Source organism: Miscanthus floridulus, chromosome 15 (genome assembly GCF_019320115.1).
Source record: "Miscanthus floridulus cultivar M001 chromosome 15, ASM1932011v1, whole genome shotgun sequence".
In the NCBI taxonomy this organism is placed as follows: domain Eukaryota; kingdom Viridiplantae; phylum Streptophyta; class Magnoliopsida; order Poales; family Poaceae; genus Miscanthus; species Miscanthus floridulus.
The window spans coordinates 18,909,976-18,928,514 of NC_089594.1; positions in this window are offsets into that span (position 1 = coordinate 18,909,976).

Below are 18,539 nucleotides of genomic sequence, written 5' to 3' on the forward strand. Positions count from 1 at the left end.
AACCATACATTTTGTATCCCCATGGCCCTCCGGGGTTTAAGGCGGGACATGGGCTCCTATAGAAAGGATCGGATCCCAACGGATCAAACCGTAGACTAGCATAGCACAACGCTACCCTTTACATCTCGATCTCTCTTTCTCCATTGTAATAAGTCGATTGAGCATTCTAAACATGAGAACACAACTGTTGGACGTTGGACTTAGACACCCGAACCATGATAAACTGCTTGTGTTTTGAGTGCCTAAGCCATCGGAGGTACACACATCGACCCACGTCGAATAACCTGATTACTGTGGTGTGTACATATAGACGTGGTGGGGAGCCAGCACTAGTACAGAAAAAAAGCTGTACTCCCGGTTGGGAAACCCCTTCAGTCCCGGTTTCCCAACCGGGAGCACGAATCCGGGACTAAAGGGCCCCTCCTTTAGTCCCGGTTTCTCACTCGGGACTAAAGGTCCACCTTTAGTCCCGGTTGGTAATACCAACCCGGGCTAAAGAGGCCTCCCGGCCTGGCCACGTGGGCCGACCCTTTAGTCCCGGTTGGTTTTCTTTTTTTTTGTTTCTATTTTCAATTGATGATTCGTTTTGGTTTTCGAATAGGTTTTCAAATACGCATTCTACGCTGCTAATAATATACGTATTCTACACGCTTATAATGTTTGAACATTTTGTACAAACTAAAGTACGAAACTAACGTATATATTACATGCATATACATATATTGTACGTTATTTTATGTACATATAATATGTATATATATATATATATATTACAATATATTCTATCATATCTTTGGGATAACAAATTCACTCCATCTGGTTTGGCTTCAATGTTTCGTTCATGTCATTGTAGAACTCGCCGGCGGGTTTTAAGACCTGGTCATTAAGAAATCCTGCTATGGTCTCTTGAATTGCTTTCAGTTGGTCACGTCGTATGACTTTTTCCTTCAACCATAGAGTCTTCAATAAAAGTTAAAGGAAAAGTATTAATATATATATATATATGTGTTGGTCACGTGATTACTTATATATATGAGCAATAAAAGAAATTGTGAATATATGAATATATTTATATAACGTACTTTGAGGATCTCTTCAGGTGTTCTTTTTTAGTATGCCATGATGAACTCGCAAACATAGTATCCGCAGTAGTTAGTCCCCTGTTCTTGCCTCAGAACCCACTTTTACGAGAAAAAAGATCCAGTGAATTGAAAGCATGCATGGTATTAATTGAATTATATATATATAAATGTAGCTAGTACTTACTTTGTGTGCGATTACATCCAGTGGCGCTTTACAATGTTTCATGTGGTGTTCCTCAATAAAATTTTTCCAAACACTGCGCCCAATAAAATAAAAAATTAATTTGGCCTTTAATAATTGTTGCAGTTAAGAGATCGGGGTATATATAGTTGCTAGAGAGACCAAATTACCTTTGGATAATATCTATCATGTCTTGGTACTCTGTTTGCTCTTTTCTTAACGAGTCTAAGATGCTCAACCGACTATTGGCCAAATCGATGACCATCAATATCCAGTGATTGCTGCATATGTTTTTATACACAAATATGATCGACATTAACTAGAGTCAACATATATATATATATATATGGGAGATAGCTTAGCTAGTAAGCAAATAATTGAACAAATGTCCATATGATCGACATTAATTATTTGAAGTTGTAGGGGAAGAGTATGTCCTTGTTTTGTTGGTTCACTAAGAACCTCATGAGATTTTTCTCGAGTTCAGCTTTCCATTCAGGCGGGGGATTAGGGTGTTTGAATAAGACATTTGGATCAACGAAACCAACATCATTATCCTTTCTCTTTCTGAGTTCTGTCATCTCATATCTGCATATATAAAAATATAGTGTGAGGATATATAATTTATATATATACATGTAGCTTTATATATATACACTTTAACAGTAGAAAATAATCACACTTACAGACAATAGCAGCTAATGAGACTTTTGTCGAGAGAGTCCATGTGGCATAGTTGGTGTAATTCTAAAAACTCGACATATATAACGTCATCGCCACGGAAGTAATGTTGGTTTCTAACTCTAACAGAAACAAAGGTCTCTCCCCATTCACACGCCGCCATGTACCACTTGTTTAGCAGGTACATTTGCATACCCAGTTCACCTAAGGCCTCAGGGTTGTATAGACTCTTTCCATGTTCAAATTTCTTCCAAGGATCCACTTTCGGAGCAGATGGTCCTTCAGCGAGCAATTGGGCAAGGTCCAAACTAGTATCCTCGTAAAACCGAACCATATATCTATAAAATGGATTGAGTCATGTTCTTAAAATTAATTAAATAACTACTCTCGAAATTCAAGTCTCCAAAGCATAACTTTGATTTCTTATTTTCTAGAAATATTTATTGGCAAGTGATATATATAACAATATAAATTTAAAACTCTCTAATATGTATAACAAATATATATATAACAATACAAATTTATAACTCTCTAATATGTATGTATAACAAATTTATATATATAATAATATAAATTTATAACTCAAATATATATGTATAACAAATTTAGCTATATAACAATATAAATTTATAACTCTCTAATATAGATGTATAACAAATTTATATATATAACAATACAAATTTATAACTCTCTATTATATATATCAATACACAGTACGTTGGGGCCAGCGGCGTTGGTGGCGCGCGGGGCGGCCGGCGTTGGGGTTCCAGTCGAGGTCGTGCACCTCCCGCGCGTGCTCGCGGAGGAGGCGCACGGAGCCATCCCCGGAGGCGGCGGCGCAGAGGGAGTCATGGGACTCGGACCAGGCGCAGTCGAAGAGCGCGTCGGAGGTCGGGAAGGAGAAGATCGGCGCCGGGTCCGACGGTGGCGAGGTCAAGGACGATGAGGTGGCCACGGGCGACGGTGACGAGGGTGGCGGCGGCGGCAGTGGCAATGGGCGACGAAGACGAAGAGTGAGGAGGAAGAAGAAACGGCCGCCTTATATAGGGGAGGGACCTTTAGTCCCAGCTCCTGTAAACGCCCGGGACGAAAAGACCTTTAGTCGACTGGTATTACGAGCTGGGACTAAAGGTGTATTTTGGCGAGTCGCAAAAAAATGCAGCCCACCTTTAGTCCCGGGTGGTAGATCTATCCGGGACTAAAGTTGGGCTGCAGTTTCACTTCCCGCCTGTTTCAAGCTCCATTTGTTTTTTATTTATTTCTTTCTATAAAATGTTAAAGTCTTGTTAATTGCACAGTAAATTAAATACAAGGCATAAAATTATTTTAAAAGAATATGGATTTACTTTTGCTTTATTGCACACACGAAAATTGTGTAACCTAAAGTTTTTTGTTTTTTCTTATAAATATTGAAACATAATGTCATTAATAATTACTATTTCATTAATGCAAAAATGTAGTGTTTAATTTAAATCATTAAAAGTTTTGTTTTCGATTGGAAATTTGTTTTCACATCATTTTAACGTAAATCTTTTCATTTTTTCATCACTCATTGTCCAAAAACGACATGGAAATCCCACCATCAAACACAAATTTAATCTGAACATAGAAAAAAAAGGAAACACCTAAACATCTCTGAATTCACAATTATTACATAATACCTCTAGTACACACAATTAAACATCACTATATATATCAAGCGGGCACAGTAGTGAACTTCTTCTTAACGTATATCCCTTGGTTATGATCGCACCGTAACCATGGAGTGTCCTCATCATTTAGCTGGATGCTTGGGTCTTTGTTCACTGTGAAGGGTGGAATTCGGTCATCCTTTTCATAATCTTCTGATATGTCTAACTTGTCTTCAATTCCGATGATGTTTCTTTTCCCTAAAAGAACTATGTGGCGCTTTGGCTCATTGATTGGGTCGTTGTTGTTTTTCCCTCTCTTAGATTTTGTAGACATGTCCTTGACATAGAACACCAGATTCACATCCTTGGCATGGACGAACGATTCGTCTTTGTACCCAATATTATTGAGGTCCACGGTTGTCATTCCATACTGGTTATCGACTGCTACCCGCCTCCAGTCACCTTTACCCATTGGCACTTGAACAAAGGTACCTTAAAAGTAGGTGCATAGTTTAGTTCCCATATCTCCTCTATGCAGCCATAATATGTTTGTTTATTTCTATTAGGGTCGGTGGCATCTATGCAGACACCACTGTTTTGGTTGGTGCTCCTTTTATCTTGGGCTACTGTGTAAAATGTATTTCCATTTATCTCGTACCCTTTGTATGTGAGGATATGCCACGATGGCTGCCTACCAACAAATACAGTTGCTCATCAATACTCTCATCACCCTGACATTCTTTTCGCAACCAGTCACTGAAAGTTTCCATGTGCTGACGTGTAATCCAAGCTTCAGACTTCCCTGAAAACTTAGATCGGAGCAACTCTTTATGTGTCTCGATATACGGATCCACCAAGGAGGAGTTTTGCAGAACTGTGTAGTGTGCTTTATTAAAATAATTGTCCTGCGTACCAATATATGGTTTCTTCCCTAGTGTCCCCTTTCCACTTAGTCTCCCCTCGTGTCGCGATTCAGGAACACCAATCGGGTCAAGGTCGGGAATAAAGTCAACACAAAACTCAATGACCCCCTCTGTTCCATAGCCCTTGGCAATGCTTCCTTCTGGCCGAGCACGGATGTGAACATATTTCTTTAGGACTCCCATGAACCTCTCAAAGGGGAACATGTTGTGCAGGAACACAGGACCGAGAATGCTAATCTCCTTGACCAGGTGAACTAGGAGGTGTGTCATGATATTAAAGAAGGAAGGAGGGAACACCAACTCAAAGCTGACAAGACATTGAACCACATCATTTTGTAGTTGAGCTAGATCCATTGGATCGATTGCCTTCTGAGAAATTGCATTGAGGAATGCACATAGCTTCACGGTGGCTAGACGTACATTTGGAGGTAGAATTCCTCTTAATGCAACTGGAAGCAATTGCGTCATGAGCACATGGCAGTCATGGGACTTTAAGTTTAGGAATTTCTTCTCTGACACATTTATTATATCCTTTATATTCGAGGAGAATCCAGATGGTACCTTGATGCTTGCTAGGCATTCAAACATGCTTTCCTTCTCTTCTTTGCTAAGAGTGTAGCTGGCAGGACTTAAGTAATGGCGTCAATCATCTGTCTTCTCTGGATGTAGGTTGTCTCGTTCTTTCAAACACTACAGGTCCTGTCGTGCTTCAAGTGTGTCATTAGGCTTCCCATACACACCCATGAAGCCTAGCTGGTTCACACAAAGATTCTTCGTCAGGTGCATCACATCGATCGCACCACGGACCTCTAGGACTTGCCAATAGGGTAGCTCCCAAAATATGGACTTCTTCTTCCACATGGGTGCGTGACCATCGGTGTCGTTCAGAATAGGTTCGCTGCCATGTGCCTTTCCAAATACTACTTTCACATCCTTGACCATATTGAGTAGATCCTCACCAGTTCGGTTGCCCGGCTTGGTCTAGTGGTCTGCCTTACCTTTAAAATGCTTGCCTTTCTTTCTTAGGGGGTGATTCGCAGAAGAAATCAACGATGGCCAAGGTACACGACCTTTCAACATTTTTTCAAGAATATACCTTTAATGTCATCGAAACAGTGCGTGCATGCATTATATCCCTTGTTTGATTGTCCTGAAAGATTACTTAGAGCAGGCCAATCATTGATTGTTACGAACAACAATGCTTGTAGGTCAAAGTGCTCCTGTTTGTGCTCATCCCACACACATACACCTGGTCTGTTCCACAAAAGTAGAAGTTCTTCAACTAGTGGCCTTAGGTACACATCGATGTCGTTACCAGGTTGCCTTGGGCCTTGGATGAGCACTAGCATCATAATAAACTTACACTTCATGCATAACTAGGGAGGAAGGCTGTAGATACATAGAGTAATAGGCCAAGTGCTATGACTACTGCTCTGCTCCCCAAAAGGATTCATACCATCCGTACTTAAAGCAAACCTTAAGTTTCTTGTGTCATTTGCAAACTTCGGGAATTCTCTATCGATTGCTCTCCACTGGGACCCATCAGCAGGGTGTCTCAACATATTGTCTACCTTACGGTCTTGTTTGTGCCATCGCAACAACTTTGCATGGTCTTTGTTTCTGAATAGACGTTTCAAGCGTGGTATTATAGGAGCATACCACATAATCTTGGCAGGGATTTTCTTCGTGGGACGTTCGCCCTCAACATCACCAGGGTCATCTCGTCTGATCTTATACTGCGATGCATGACATACCGGGCATGCATCTAACTTTTCGTACTCCTCGCCATGGTAGAGGATGCAGTCATTAGGACATGCATGTATCTTCTGGATTTCTAATCCCAAAGGGCAGACTACCTGTTTTGCTTCGTATGTAGTGGCGGGCAATTCGTTATCATTCGGAAGCATCTTCTTTTGGATTTTCAGTAACTCCCCAAATCCCTTGTCAGATACACCATTCTTTGCCTTCCATTGCAGCAATTCTAGTGTGGTACCCAACTTTTTCTGCCCTGCATCACAAGTTGGGTATAGCAATTTCTTGATATCCTCTAGCATGCACTCGAACTTGATCTTCTCCTTTTCACTTTCGCATTCTCTTTGTGCGTCACGAATGGCCTGACCAAGATCATCAGCGGGCTCATCTTCTGCCCCTACCTCTTCTTCAGCTTCCCCCATTGCAGTATCATTGAAGGCACCATATTCAGCAATAATGTCATCATCGTCCCATTATTCTTCTTCACCTTCTTCCATTACAACCCCAGTTTCTCCGTGCTTCGTCCAATAAATATAGTTTGGCATGAAACCCGACTTCAATAAGTGTGAATAAAGATTCCTTGAGCTAGCATACTCCTTCAAATTCTTACATATGGCACATGGGCAACACATGAAACCATCGCGTTTGTTTGCCTCGGCCACACGTAAGAAAGAATGCACGCCCTCAATGAACTCTTGGGAGCGGCGATCAGCATTGTACATCCAATGCCGGCTCATCTGCATTACATGACATACATACCATATTAAAACCTAGAACATAATTAGTTAATTATACGACATGCATGCCACCACACAAGGTATTAATTTATGAAAGTCTCGCTACAATGTAGACGATCCCAACTACCACTAAAAAAAACTAAAGTTAAAATGCACTTCAGCAGCATAAGGATTTCGCGACCAATCCCAACTAAAACAGACAGATCATGCATTTGTTCAACATCTATGGGCTTATTCCTCAGGATCACAGCCTCATCAGCTGCCATAGCCGCCTATGCAAGAGAGTTTTGCACGTGTTCAACATACTCTTCCTCCCAGTACCAGCCTGGACATCCAGTGCCATCCCACTGAAATTAAAACAAAAAATTAGAACTTTAATCACAATCATCATGAAAATAAGTATAAATTAACCATAATCATCAAATGCGACAAAATAACTCACATTGCGATCCGGACACTTGTAGAAGATACGGCCCTTGTCGGGACACTCCTTCCCCACCCGGTACTCCATCACAATCTTCTCCTCACACTTGCCGCATGCAATGAGAGGGAGATCAGGCCTCAGTCGCTTTGGAACCCGATGAGAGGCCGACGAACCGGAAGCAGTTGCCATCTACTCTCTATACTCATTTTTAATATAATATAAATTTCTCATTTTATAAACAAATAAAATTAAAAAAACTCTAAAATTCTCTATATCTCTAAACCATGAAGTGTGCTATGAATGCTAGAAATGAAAGCTGAATACTAGTTTTGAATAACTACTTTAACCTTCCTTCATCCAAATATGCAAACTTTAAAGTGATTTTGAGCTTAAATGGCTTACAAATAAAAAAAATCCACCATAAAAAACCACATATTTCTAGTCCATAAAATGAGATATGCTACAGATGAAACATGAGAGTATAAAGTTGGTAACCTTTAGAACCGAAGAATCGATGGAGGAATCGAAGAAATCTTGTGATTACCGGCGATGATGAAGAAGAGAGGCCGGCAATGAAGCAAGAACACTGAGCTCAAAGTGGCTCGGGCTCGAGGAGGAAGAAGGGGTATATATGAGGGGACATTTAGTCCCGGTTGGAGACAGCAACCAGGACTAAAGGTCCCTTTATAGTCCCGGACGGAGCCTCCAGCCGGGAGTAGACTTTTAATCCCGGTTGGAGTGACCAACCGGGAGTAAAAATTAACCTTTAGTCCCGGTTGGTAGCTCCAACCGGGACTAGGGTAGGGACCTTTAGTCTCGGTTGGAGCTACCAACCGGGACTAAAGGTTTCTCTAGTCCCGGGCGCAAAAAATACCGGGACTAAAGCCAAATTTCGAAGTGGATCAAAAGTCGTTTCTCTACTAGTGCGGGACGCTAGGCCCATGAGCCAGAGTGCCATAGCTCGTTTACATTCTAACAACATTCATACTAACATTATTGTGATAATATTTTTTCGTGCAATGCACGGATAATTATTTATTAAATAATAAAAATGATAAAGACGATTTCTGGTACATCTATCTACAGGACGACCTAGACGTGTCCTGGCCGGGGGCCTCGATGAATTCCCTTTCATAGCAGCGTACGAGATACTCCTATGACTTTCCGGCACGCTCTTAGGGTGGGGTGTCGGAGGACCGGATCCAGTGGCATCATCTGCATATTTGACAAATAAAAGATGGTGGAACAAACATAAGTGTATGTGTTAAAAGTTGTAAAGATTCTTTTTTCTACAGTTATTAGATATAACTATGGTTTTCCTAAAGATCTCTTTTCGTTAATGTAATAACTACTATAGTACGCAACAATATTTACATGACGCCGCATGTACATTAAGATACAATCTATTTTAATAAACATACTCCCTCCATACTCGTAAAGGAAGACGTTCTGGGCTCTTGGCCCGTTTTCTCAAAGGATGCCAGAGCACGCTCCGAAGGGAGGAGTTGGACACGATTGCCCCTGCGTTTCGGCTTCCATCCACAGTAATCACGCGCTCGCAATCCACCGCATTGATCTCGCCTCTTCGTTTCACTCGCCACCGCACGGTCGCTTCAATTTCCTTCCTCGCGCCGCACGCTCGCTTTCCTTCTTCGCCGCGCGCCTTCCTTCCTCGCCGCTCGCCGCACGTCTTCGTCGCCCTCGCGCCGCGCCTTCCTTCCTCGCCACTCATCACACGTCTTCCTCGCCACTCGCCGGTATACTCCCTTCCTTCCTCGCGCCATGGAGTCTGGCACCATGGAGGTCGCTCGTCCCATGGAGGAGGCGCTGGACTCAGGGATGATGCCAGACTCGGAGATGACGCTGGCCTCAGAGATGGCGCTGGACTCAGTCGAGATGGCACCGGACTCGGTCGAGATGGCACCGGACTCCGTCGATGTGGTGCCGGACTCCGTCGAGGTGATGTCGGAGTCTGTGTGCTCGCTGCGGCACGTTCCACGCCGACAACGATGACGAAGGCTGCTACCAAGCTTGCCGTGAAGCTAGCAGGTGTGCATGTTGTGGTATTGTACATAGAGACTACGATCTAACAACATGGATACTTGATGGCATAGAAAAATTTGATTGTGAGCTCTACATTCCTGATGTGGAGAAGCTTCAAATGGATGGTGACACAATACTTCTTCCTGAGCACGTTATCAAGAAGTTGGACGAGATCTACAATATGAAGAAGTTGGAAGATGCAAAGATGAAGCAAGATGCAAAGAAAGAACAGTAAGGTACATGTCTCATTCAGTCGACCTAACAGGCATGCAAAAACTAATTTGCTAGTAATATTCTTGCTTCGGCTAGCATGCTGCAAAGACTAACATGCTTGCATCTTCTAATATTCTTCTTCTAATTTGCTGCAGGAAGGCTAGAAATTGCTTCGGCTAGCAAGGAAGATTCACAAGAGATTTGCAATGGCAGCCGATCTTCATTCTCTAGTTTTTCTTTTTGCATGTGAGGAATCTTGAACTTGTTGCACCCTTTAACTTTCATGGCTTCCCTCAAAACACTCTGAAGTGTTACAAAAATCTTGTTTGCTTTCCATGGAGAGTACTCTATGAATACCTACAAAACATGTGTTCAAAAATTCAATCAATGAGTATATTAGTTGTTCAAGAAACAATGGAACAAGTGAACAATTGATCAATTTACCTGTTGGACTGCTGGAACTAGATCTTTTATTGTTTTTGCATCCTTCTTGTATTGAATAGCTTGAATAGCTCGAAAAAACCCCAAGTCTAAAATGTTAAAATCTGGAGAATCGGGTGGTTGACAAATGAGGCGAATGTCAAACCCTTCTTTCTTAGCGGCCTCAAAAAAATAGGATCATCCACTTTTAAATGGGAAGGTGCATTATCTTGTTGTATGAAAATTGTCTTGTTCACATCTTTTCTTGGCCATTTGGCTCGAATGGCAGGCAGCACATTGTTTACCATGAAATCTCTAATCACCTCTGTTGTGATTAAAGTAATTGGCTTGATTACTTGTTCTCCACGAAGACGATTGTGACTTCTTCTAACAACATGTTCATAAGTGACAAGTGGAAAACAACCTATTTTTCCATGAAAAACACATTCTCCATTCCTAAACCTTGGCCGAGCACAAACACACAAGAACATGAGCCTAGGGATGTAATTCTTGTTTTTACAAGTGCGATGTGGTTCATCTTCCTCGGGTAGCAAGTAATATTTTTCAGATTTTTGAGAGAGGTAGAACCATTTTTCATCAATGAACACAAAATCAAAAAAATCCTTAAATCTTTGATCACCAAGCAAACCCTGCTCAATCATGTCAACACACCACTTCAACCTAGTCTTCTTGTTAGCATCTGTGAGGTATGGTTTGATGCTACTAGAGTGACGCCTAAGCAAACCTTTTTTCAAATACCTTTGTATCCTAGCTTTGCTCATACCAAGTTTACTACACTACGTCAGAATACCCCATCACTGCCGGTTCAAAATACCCCATCACTGCCGGATTTTGAACCGGCACAACCATACCGGCAGTGATGAGGGTAAGCTATCACTGTCGGTTCCTACAAACCGGCAGTGTTCTTCAACTTCACTGCCAGTTCTTTACACAACCGGCAGTATTCATTTCCACCAACACTGCCGGTTCATAGGACCACCCGATAGTGCTCAGTTCCCACAACAATGTCGGTTTGTGTTTCAACCGGCAGTGTTGTAGTAAGAATCACTACCGGTTTGTGGCTCGAGCCGGCAGTGCCATCACTGCCGGTTTTGTTGCTAACTGACAGTCATGTTTACGACAACACTGCCGGTTTTCTGATAACTGGCAGTGATGTCACGTTCGCAATTTATTGTTTTATAATTGATTTTAATTTATATTTTTCATGGAATCGGGTTTCGCTTTAGATACGCTACGTAGACGACAGGTACATCAATATTAAACATTACAAATGTTACGGTTACAATTCAAATGTTCTTATCCACATCTCGATCCCTCAAAATAAAAAAGAAATGTTCTTGGACTTCACACATGCTTCTCGGACTTCTTACAAGAATCTGGCGAGCCGCTCTGGGCCATACTGGTCCTTGTACTTCACGGATTGTGCAATGGAAAATACTCCATCTTTTTCCAATACCTCGGCTAAGATGAATTTTGCCAGCTCCAATTGCAGTGCGATGATCTCCATGTCTAATAGCCTTTCATGGTTATATTTCTTGCACTGTCGTTCAAAAAAGATGATATCCAAAGAGGAACAGTAAATCATTTTGTTGAATTATTAACAGACATAAATGAAATGGGGATTATACACACCAACTTATCGGCTTCTTCCGATTTTCCAGCCGATGTAGCGAAGCATTGCCCACATTACATAAAACCTCACATTCATTGTTTCCCGCCGGCTGTGATAGGTACTTCCCCTCCATTTCGACAACCTTGAATGGGACCGGCTTCCCACCGATATGTCTTCTTCGGACACTGAGCAACATTAAAAGGAGAAACATTAGAAAGCGATATGTGTGATTAGAAAATAATATGTTATTAGGACCGCTTACTAATTCAGCACTGCCACCGGTGCATCCAGATGATGAAATGGTTTTTTCTTCGAGTCCCACACCTCGATGAGATTTTTGGCAAGATTAACACAAATGAAGATGAAATGGTTGCTGCAATCATAGAATCCTGAATTATCGAATAATCTTAACGAAAAAAGAAGAATAAAATTAAAAGCTGAGAACACATACTCGCAGTTGTAGGCTAGAAGTATGTGGGTTTTGTTCTTCATCGTGAATTCGTCGAAAACAACAAATAAATCTCTATTTTAGGTCTTCCACGTCACATCCATGGAGGCCTAACATGTCCTCTCATTGACTCGCAAGGGGTCCAAGAATGCCTATGTAATCCCATTTACTTTTTAGAATGCAAAATTTTGCTATACACCTACATAAAAATCATGGGAAGTGCTCAAAAGTTACCAATTTGTGTCTCGAGAGAGTAGTTAATTGTAATATCGTGTGTGTAGGGTACTTACATAGTCCACAGCGTCAACATTTGAACATCGAGAGAGCAGTTTCTGGTATAGCTGGAACAATCACTCCCACTCGACATCGAACTTCTCTTCTTAGGATAATGGAAAACATGTGGCGAACGGATAATAACCTCAAAACCAAAGTCGTTCGTCTCTATTGCTTGAGCCATGTAATATTCATGTAACTGGCGCATATATGTTGTCATATTTTTATACTCATGATAGGGAACCAAAAGATTGCCCCTTTCATACTTCATTGCCGGTGTTGCCGTCCCTTGTACATCATAATAGATGGTCGCGGCCTCTTCCATGGTTAATCCTAGGTTGTCTTTGACATACTTCTGTATGTTCCTTAAATCATTATTGTGTATTTCTTCAGTCTCTTGTTGTAGCATATTTATTCTGTGTTTGCCTTTCGAATTCGGACTTCAACAAAAACGAAGGCAGTGAGGCACAGAGATTGAAGAAACTAACACAATCTTCCTTCGAGATGTGTGCTGTAAATTTTTCTTTAGCAAGGTGGTAACGCTGCCACTGAACGGCCTTTTTCTTTTCTGTTGGTCCACTTTGAGAGCATTAGCGACCAAATCCAAGGACCTTTTCTGCGACTGCAAGGATGTCCTTGATCTTGTTTTGGGCTGAGGTGGAGGAGGAGGAGGAGGATGACGACGAGAATTCTGTTTTCCCGACGCTGATGAAGATGGAGGAGGAGGAGTCTCTTTTCTCGAGGCTGATGAAGATGGAGTCGGGCGAGGAGGAATAGAAGGTGACCTCTGTCTTCTCGGGGGTGATGGCTCCGGATGAGGAGGGGAGTGATCTCTGTTGGGAGATGGTGAGTGATCATCGTGGGTGGGCGAAATCTTGCAGTCATCCTCATCATCAGAGGACAATTGATGGTCAAGCTTAATGAAGCGCTTGCGCCAGGCCATTTGAGAGCCCTTGTTTTGACCAAGTTTCGGCCTGTCTTCCGCTATGGGGTACTCAATGGGTATCTTGTTAAACTTCTTATTAAGTATTCTATCAATGGTGACGCGAGCGTACCCCTGTGGAATTGGGCGGCCATTAATTGTCCCGTCTCCTATAGGCCAGGCCTGGCCAAGCGCCACCTTGTCCTTTGTCCATTCCTGACGGATGTACAACTTGACATTGACGGGTTCAGTGATGCCGTCCACCGAATGAGGCACATTTGCCTCTTCTTTGTCTAGCGGGGTCGATCCACAGCTACTGCGACCCCTAAACTGTGGGCTAAAGGCAGTAGGAGTAGGGTTTTGTGGTACTCCTGACCCCTTGGATAGCAAAATTTGCTCTACTCATGCTTCAACAGTCGCCTCAATCCGTGCTTCCATTCTGTCTTCCATCTCTTTTAGTCACCTCAAATACTCTGCCTCCTGTTCCGCTCTACCCCTCGAGCGGCTCCGAAAAGTGTTAGATTCTTGGGGGAATGCTAGTTTCCAAGGAACAACACCGGTTCCTCTAATGCGACCAGGGTGCCCCTTGGTTCCGAGTGCTTGGGTGAGCACGTCTTTCTCCCTATTAGAAGTGTGAGTCCCTTGCCTCACCTGCTCAGTTACCTGAGAGATCCTCTGGATGAGTTCACTCATGGGTTCATTTGTGGAGCTAAAGCTCCCGCCCTCGGCATGCCGTACATTCCTCCCCATATAGTATAATACCGATCTGGTCTCCCAATCGGCTGTCTCAACCTGAACGCCTTCCTCAGCAAGGCGGTCCATCTTTTGAAGTTCTGCTTCAAATTCTGGCATCTTTTTGGCGTAGCCACGAGAGCCGAGATGATGAGGATTCGTCGCTTTCTGCGAGTTCTCTTTATTCTTCCTGCTCAGTGCTAAGTACTCCTCAGATAACCTGTATTCCTTGAAATCCTGCCAGAAGTCCTTCTGCTTGCTAAACTATCCACCATCGAAATCTGGCTCTTTATTTTGGAGGACAAAATTCTTGTACAATGTCCCCTTGAAATTCATGAAGCATGTCCCCATGATTTCTTTTGCTTTTTTCTTGACTAACTCCCTGTCATACTCAGGTTGGGAAAGTGAAATACTCTAGGATCTTGACATCCCATATGTAATCCTTCTCACTTTCGGGAACCCTTCACGGGTCATCATCTTTCCCAATCCACTTCATGTACCTAATCGGGATGAAGTCCCTAACAAGTAACCCGAGGATAGTCTTGTATTTGGTCAAAGCTATAGGCGGTGAGAGTGGATCCCCGAATTCATCGAACTCAGTAATGTGCCAGTGTGCATTCCTACCAACAGGAATCTTTGACAAGCCTCGCTTGGATCTAGCCTTCCTACTACCCGAACCCTCTGGCTCCTCGACCGACGGAGGCTCCTGCTAGAGACACCAAGTAAGCTATGACCCTCTCAATTGATTAGCATGTGTGGCTACATAGTCACATGATACCAAAGTTACCCGGCCATCTTGGTCATTTTGACCTAGATTGAGCAGGCCAGACGAGGTCCATGGCTACTCGTTCTCACTGACCTGATTGACACTGTCACCGTTTGTTGGATCATGTGGCTCTCCTGTCCCAGCGATATCACCCGCTTCTTGTTGCCGATCTGTTCTTCAGCGACGGGTAACAGGCGATGATGAGTCATGGCTATGACACGATCGTGGTTAGTTTTGGCCGCGGACAACTACTAATAGCATATGTTCATATATATATAATATGTTTAATGAAAAGTCTAATAATAAGTCCACATACAACAAAGTCAAATAATAGCATATGTTCACCTAGAACAAATTCATTGTTTGATTGACCACATACAACAAAGTCCATCTACTGTTCTACGAAACTAAGCCTACATCAACTTCCAAATAAGAAAAGCGATGACCATAGCCATAAATAAAAGCATGACATCTTTCCAAGACCACGAAGCATTTTTCCTAGTCTTCACATCTCCAGCGGGTGGCTTTTCTTCGATCTCCAGTGCCAGCGGATGGCCATGGTTTGCATTCATTGGACCATAGTAGGCCGGTTGCCCATGGTTTGCAAGGTAGGCCGGATGACTATAGTAGGCCCTCAAAGCTTCAGCTTCTGTGTTGTATTTTTTGTGCAAATTACCAGGGTAGCGATTGACTTGAGCATAGCAATCTTCCCAGGTTTGATAAATCCTAGGCATGTGACCAACATGCACTACATACCATGCCATGGTTGCCTATACATTTAAGTAAATTAGGTTGTCATTCAAACATGATGTATTCTTATAAAATTTAATATATTTATGAATAACACACAACCATTGCATAGATAGGAGTGTTTGGAAAACAGCTATTCACGTGCCTTAGTAATAGTTGTTAGATGTAGGAAAGATATAAAGAATATTTTTTATTCATTAAAAACCAAATGATGATTTAGAGAGCCAGTTTAAGACTTTTGGATATACTCCTAGAGATGTCTCAGAGTCTTCAGTCTCACTATAAATCCCCCAACCATCGGCGCGAGGTTCTTTCACAAGTATCAGTGCAGGTAAGCATCTTTCCAAATTAGTGATACTTTGATCTAAAACTTACATGGTTGGTAGGGGCAAATATGCATCTCATACTATCCTAGGAAAGTGACATGCAAAAACTCATAATAAGATAGGATTGTTGGAAAATATTCCCAGTTTAATGCACAAGGCTACATAACTATGTATTACTTGTAATATTGCATAAGTTAATAATTATGCATCTTTATGCTGATAGCATGGAGAATTCCATGACAAGTTTGGACATATATTAGTTCTATAGGTCTAAAGTATATATACTCCATCCTCACATCCAAAAACATTGAGCATCGGTGGCACAGTTCCAAAAACATTGAGTATCCGCCTGATGGGAGCGCAGTTGCAATTGCAAGCTACGAGGTGAGGCTAGCCATTGGTTTCACATATGTATCCGGCCAAGCTCCAATGATGCACAAGATGGTTTCATAGAGAAAACGTAAGTTTGTTTCACAGAGAAAATGGAAGTACTCCGAAAACAAACTACCATTAACGTTCAGAGAGCAATTTCTGTCAAGTATTACGAGTCCCTGCTATGTTTATCCTGGTAACCAAAAATAAAATTACGCTTTTGTTCTTATCAGTATACTGATGAATAGAGCTGAGCAATGTGCTACTAAGTAACAATGTACTACTTACTAGCAATGCGTCCAGAAACACAAAGAAACAGACAGCACACACTGTGTGGCAAACCTAGGTTCTAGCATTCACAGCTGCATGATCAAACTGTATGACAGCACACACTGCATGATCAAACTGATTCAAGTAAGCAGTTGTGGGACATTTCATCGGACACGTAGCGGGCAGTGAGCCACACACTCACCATGGGGGTGGGAAAGCAGCTGTCTGCGCGCTCCTGAAGGCCTCGGCGGTGGGACGGACGGCATGGTGCTCCAGATGGTGCGATGCTCTGGCTTGGCATGGATGACGTGGTGCTCCGGCTTGGGGCGGTGGACGGCGTGGGGCGGTGCTCCGACGTGGGGCGGTGGACGGCGTGGGGCGGTGCTCCGGCGTGGGGTGGTGCTCCGGCGGTGTGGGGGGAGGGGTTGGTGCGGGGTTGAAATGAATTGGGATAATTTCAACCCGCGCCACTTTTATAGCAGTAGCTTATCACTACCGGTTCTGCTTGTAAACCGACAGTGATGGGGCACATCACTGTCGGGTCACTTCCCAAACCGGCAGTGATGTGCTGTAGCAGTTAGGTGTTAAGTTAGGTGTTAAGTAGGATAAGTTTTCGTTTTCTTTCGAACTCCTCCTACTGGCGCAACCGTTAAGACCCCTCAACTTAGCCCCCGAGACCCGTGTTCGAGTCCTAGGCGGCCCAATTTTTTTTGTTCTATTTTATAAATTATTAATTTATTTCGGGAAATAGCTCATCACTGCCGGTTTTGCTTGCAAACCGATAGTGATGGGGTACATCACTGCCGGGTCATTTCCCAAACCGGCAGTGATGTTGTGTAACAGTTAGGTGTTAACTTAGGTGTTAAGTAGGATAAGTTTTCGTTTTCTTTCGAACTCCTCCTACTGGCGCAACGGTTAAGACCCCTCAACTTAGCCCCCGAGACCCGTGTTCGAGTCCCCGGCGGCCCAAATTTTTTTGTTCTATCTTATAATTTTTTAAGCGACCTAAAGGTCAAAAAGAAAAAGTAAATAACCCTTGGCACACATCATATACTAGCGCAGCGGTTAAGTCTCTGAACTCTGCAGCCCAAGACCCGCGCTCGAACCCGAGGGCTAGCATAATTTTTTAATTTTTTATATATCACTGCCGGTTTTCAAAATAAACCGACAGTGATAACCAGTATCACTGTCGGTTTATTCTCATCAATGTCGGTTTTTTGAAACCGACAGTGATGTATATATATATTAAAAAATTTCTTTTATATACTGAATAAATAGAAGCATATGTATTCTTATGTTGAAATGGCTTGAAATTTTTTTGGCAAGCTTGTACACCCAAATTAAGGCCCCACACAGGATCTTAGGTTTTTCTGATTAGTTTTTTTATTTATTATATTTTTTTGTGCTGAATGAGACAAAAGAGGGTGAATTTCATCTTGGACCCAATAGATTTTTTTATCCACCTCCACAAAATTCTTATCCCTAGGGTACATTAGATCCTGTGTAAAAGTTTGGCACCATTCCGGATCTTTTCGTGGGTAGACTCAGTTCAACCTATAATTAATCGGTGTCGTCGCGCGGAAATTCAATTAAACCTTAGAAAGTAGCAAATCATCTTCAGAAAATCCCAAACTAGGTGTTTCCTTCACACGTGGCATGTGCAAGCCTAAGAAAAAATTTGAGACAAATACGACACCGGAATGTGTATGAACCACAGAAACATTGATAACCTATGTGTATAGTCATGGTTCGATGAAAGGGCGCATGTACCTCTGTGAAGCATGTATACTCCGCCTATGTCGAAATGGATTGAAATTTTTTTGGCAAGCATGTACACCCGAATTAAGACCCCACACAGGATCTTAGGTTTTTCTGATTAGTTATTTTATTTATTATATTTTTCTATGTGCTAATGAGACAAAAGAGGGTGAATTTCATCTTGGACCCAATAGATTTTTTT